The sequence below is a fragment of the Poeciliopsis prolifica genome, unplaced genomic scaffold, assembly GCF_027474105.1.
Source record: "Poeciliopsis prolifica strain line A6 unplaced genomic scaffold, Auburn_PproV2 SCAFFOLD364, whole genome shotgun sequence".
NCBI lineage: Eukaryota > Metazoa > Chordata > Actinopteri > Cyprinodontiformes > Poeciliidae > Poeciliopsis > Poeciliopsis prolifica.
The window spans coordinates 17,501-22,500 of record NW_026562739.1 but is presented as its reverse complement, the minus strand read 5'-3'; positions in this window follow the sequence as shown (position 1 = coordinate 22,500).

Sequence of the window (5,000 nt, the reverse complement as noted above, 5' to 3'; positions counted from 1 at the left end):
GCCTGGATAAGGCCAGTGGAGCGCTCTGTGGCACTGCTGGAGCTCTCTAGCTGCACGGATCTTGGTGTGATTTGCCGGCGGGCTCTGCTCTGCTCCGGGGCTTTGCTCCGCTGTACCATAGCCACAGAGCAGCAATGCTGGTTCTCTGTTACCCGTGTGTCTGGAGCCATGGCTTGGGGAGAGTAGCTCCAGAGCGCTCCCCTCATCTCAGAGAGGCAGCCGTCCCGGTTTCTCCGTTAGCCGCGTCTCTGGAGCCATGGCTGGGGAGAGTAGCTCCAGAGCGCTCCATCATCTCAGAGAGGCAGCCGTCCCGTTCTCCGTTAGCCGCGTCTCTGGAGCCATGGCTGGGGAGAGTAGCTCCAGAGCGCTCCCCTCATCTCAGAGAGGCAGCCGTCCCGGTTCTCCGTTAGCCGCGTCTCTGGAGCCATGGCTGGGGAGAGTAGCTCCAGAGCGCTCCCATCATCTCAGAGAGGCAGTCGTCCCGGTTCTCTCCGTTAGCCGCGTCTCTGGAGCCATGGCTGGGGAGAGTAGCTCCAGAGCGCTCCCATCATCTCAGAGAGGCAGTCGTCCCGGTTCTCCGTTAGCCGCGTCTCTGGAGCCATGGCTGGGGAGAGTAGCTCCAGAGCGCTCCCATCATCTCAGAGAGGCAGCCGTCCCGGTTCTCCGTTAGCCGCGTCTCTGGAGCCATGCTGGGGAGAGTAGCTCCAGAGCGCTCCCATCATCTCAGAGAGGCAGCCGTCCCGGTTCTCCGTTAGCCGCGTCTCTGGAGCCATGGCTGGGGTACAATTCAAAACACTTTCACGGTTCCTGGTTCTCACGGAAGAACAGGATTTTACCCAGCAAACAAGCACAAAACACGGGGGAAGTGGCGTATGAAACGCTTTATTGAACACAATCACATTATTCCAGCGGCTGCTGTCAGCCTCCCTGGGAGAGGTCGAAGGTCCTCCGCATGTCTGCCAACTGGCTGACAGTCAGTTGCATGGCATAGAAGCGGTCCGCGGTCCTAGTGTCGTGACACATCAGCTGGGACATACGCTGCCGGACCTCAGCGCACTGCGTGTTCCTGGCCTGCAGAGAGAGAGAGAGAGAGACAGACAGGTAGGTACAGGAACAGTGGGCTGGGGGTGGGTTAAAGCTTCACGGCGGCATCACCAGCTCAACACCTACCATGGTGGCCACGGCGGTCCGTATGTCTGTCAACGAGGGGCTACCCGGCAGGCGCATCCTGCCCAGGCGTCGCGGGCGAAGGACGTCAGCTTGTTGACGGGGCCTCCGTTCAGGTTGAAAAACATCAGGTCCGAGTCGGGGCGCAGCTCTCTGCGTATGGCCATCCATCTTCTCAACAACCGTATTCCTCCGGCGTCAGGAAGAGCTGGCGCTCCCGAAGGCCCGGTTGGTCTTGTGGTGCCTGACCTGCGGAGGAACATACGACGAGAACGAAAGTCAGTTTACCCGGAGTTCTGGTTCTGCACCCGGGATGAAGCGCTTTCGCTGCGGCGGGGCACTCACGTTGATCACGTAGCCGGACGAGTCGTGCCTGGATCCCGACTGTTCGGCTTCTTCTACCTCACTCACTCTCATGTTGCTGACCACCCCGGTTCTGTGGCCGTAGAGAGAAGCCACATACAAACCGAAGTAGCCTATGAGCTGGTTCCGTAGGTTGACGTCGCGCTTCCTCCGCGATAAGTCGCGCAACAGCACTGTATGCAGGTCCGGCATCGCTCCAGGCACCTGCGTAGAAGTTCCGGCGTTACAGTGCGTCGCTCCTTGTCGTCCTTCACCTGGATCTGGTGGAGGACGACGGTGGTGGATATCTGACTGGCAGCGGACTTGAGGGCGCGTGCGACGGACACCAGCCTCGCTTGGTGACCCTGGAGCCCTCGGGTGGAGTTTCGCTGAAGTAGGTGAGGAACTGTCCCGTGTTGACGAGGTACACCTTGACCGTTGTTATCTTCTTCCCCTTTTTCAGCAGGTCGGCCGGCCAGCCCATCACCCGGTCGGCGTCGTCGAGGAACTTCCAGGAGCCCAGGTCGCTCTTGCCCTCGGCCATGCGGTCAAGGAACTGGGTCAGCCGGCCCATCTTGGACCGTACGTTTTCCACGTGCTTCTTGGATGGCAGAGCACCCACTAGGTGCCGCTTGTAACCGCTCATGTAACGTACAACGCATTCAGGGAACTCTATGGTTTACGCACCGGGTCGGGTGTGGTCGAGGTGGGACTCTGTCTGCCGGATCCCTCCTCCTGCTGCTGCTGGCTGCTGCTGCTGCTGCTGGCTCCCCGGCTCCGGCTCCGACTCCTGGTCGAAGATTCGGTCAGCATTTGCGGCTCGGCGGGGCGGGAGGCGATGGTTCTGGAGGCGATGGTGGTTGCGGAGCTTCTGGAGACGCCGGGGGGGAACCGTGGTCGTCTTCCTCCGGCTCCTCCTCCTCCTCCTCCTCCTCCTCCTGCTCCTCCTCGTTCGGCTCAACCTCCACCTCCTCGTCCTCCTCCTCGTCCTCCTCCTCCTCGTCGCTTTCCTCGTCCTCCACCACCGCCACCCTCCGTGGCGGAGTGGGCCGAGTCCCCACAGCTGGGGCAACGCGGGCCTCTTCGAGGTCGAGCCCCGTAGCTAGAGACGGGTGCGGGTGGGAGCGCCTCAGCTCCCTCAGCTTCTCCAGTGTCCTCTGCCACTGGAGCCGGTCAGAAGCCGCCTCTTCCGCCGCGGACCCAGGTCACGGTGGGACTCTTGGAGGTGTTGGGGCACGCGCCGACCGCCGTAAGCGCAGCCCTGGACCGGACAGCGCATTCCCCTCACATTCACCCGCCCCCTGGCGTAGGCAAGCAGGATGCGACGCTCGACGGGTTCCTCACCTTGTGCTTGCCGTCCAGGTGTTCCCTCAGACGCCACGATCTGCGGGAGCACACTGGGCATCGGTTTCAAACTTTGAAGCGGTCATTGGTACTCACCCGGCTGCTGCAAGACTCCGAATGAGGCTGCAAGGAACGCGCCTCTGCCTAAGTAGCCGTCCTACCCAATCAAGTGGGATGCAGTACACCCTGTGGCCAATCGGGCCGGTTCCTCGGCCCTGATTGGAACAGGTGTACTGCATCCGGCGCCGCCGAAGAAGCGGGGCGGAACTGCGGACGGGATCTTCGGTCCCGTCCGGCGGGCCCCCCCATCTCCCGCACCTGCGGGGGGGTCGACCGCACCCGCGGTCGACCATGTTAGGACCCTAAGTGGGGTTAGGCACCCCGAACATTGGGTCACGCAAATGGGCTGCGTGGTGCCGGCGGTGTCCCCGGCGCTGCAGCACCTCCCGCTGGTGACAGAGGCTGCCTCCACGGGTCTCTGTCGGCCGGGGACGCCGGTACCTCTGCCCGACACGCGGTCCGCACTCCCGGTCCGTGCCTCTCCCCCCTTTCCCCCCCGCCCCCGGTCTGTCCCTTCGGCCTGGCTAGCCGGCCCGGTTCTCCATCCTGCGGAACCGGGCCTGCTCGCCAGGCTGAAGGGACAGACCGGCCGTCCAGCCCCTTCCCCCGGTCTGTTCCTTCGGCCTGGCGAGCCGGCCCGGTTCTCCATCCTGCTGAACCGGGCCGGCTCGCCAGGCCGAAGGGACAGACCCTCCTGCCCCCGTCGCCCGGTCCGCTTGCGGACCGGGCGACGGGGGGCAGGCCCCTCCTTAGCCGAAGCTTCAGTGCCTTACCAGGGGCACTGCGTCGGAAAATAACCAAAGTCCAGCAGCCCTGGCTGATAGTCTAAGTGTCAAGCCTTACCAGGACCACAATTCTATTTATTTTCCCTTACCAGGGGCACTGCGTCAGTAAAATAACCAAAGTCCAGCAGCCCTGGCTGATAGTCTAAGTGTCAGAGCCTTACCAGGACCACAATTCTATTTATTTTCCCTTACCAGGGGCACTGCGTCAGTAAAATAACCAAAGTCCAGCAGCCCTGGCTGATAGTCTAAGTGTCAGAGCCTTACCAGGACCACAATTCTATTTATTTTCCCTTACCAGGGGCACGGCTCTGCTGGGCGTGTGACTGTTTGGTGTAGTCCGTGGAAGGGGGCTTAAGTGTGGGTCTGCAGGTTCGGATGGAGGGCCTGGTTCTCAGAGAGGCTGCGGTCCCGGTTCTCTGTTACCCGGGATGTGGAGCCAAGGCTGGGTGAGTAGCTCCGCAGCAGGCCCTGGTTGTATGAGAGGCTGCGCTCCCGGTTCTCTGTTACCCGGGGATGTGGAGCCACGGCTGGGGTAAGTAGCTCCGCAGCAGGCCCTGGTTGTATGAGAGGCTGCGCTCCCGGTTCTCTGTTACCCGGGGATGTGGAGCCACGGCTGGGGTAAGTAGCTCCGCAGCAGGCCCTGGTTGTATGAGAGGCTGCGGTCCTGGTTCTCTGTTACCCGGGGATGTGGAGCCACGGCTGGGGTAAGTAGCTCCGCAGCAGGCCCTGGTTGTATGAGAGGCTGCGCTCCCGGTTCTCTGTTACCCGGGGATGTGAAGCCAAGGCTGGGGTAAGTGGTTGTGATGGAGGGCCTGGTTCTCAGATAGGCTGCGGTCCTGGTTCTGTGTTACCCTTGTCACTGCGTGTGGCCTGGGTTACGCAGAACCAGGACTGCAGCCTGTCTAAGAACCAGGATCTCCACCATGTTTGTTTGTCACCCGGGGACGTGGAGCCACTGTTGGGGTAAGTATTTTGGCTGCTGTCCCAGTTCAGTTACCCGGGGCTCTGGTCCCCTGTCCCGGGTAGAATTAAAGACACTTTACCGATTCCTGGTTCTCAGAGAGGCTGCTGTCCCAGTTCAGTTACCCGGGGCTCTGGTCCCCTGTCCCGGGTAGAATTAAAAACACTTTACCGATTCCTGGTTCTCAGAGAGGCTGCTGTCCTGGTTCTCTGTTACCCGGGGATGTGGAGCCAAGGCTGGGGTGAGTAGCTCCGCAGCAGGTCCTGGTTCTCAGAGAGGCTGCTGTCCCGGTTCTCTGTTACCCGGGATTGTGGAGCCTCTGCCGGGTTGAGTGGCTCCGG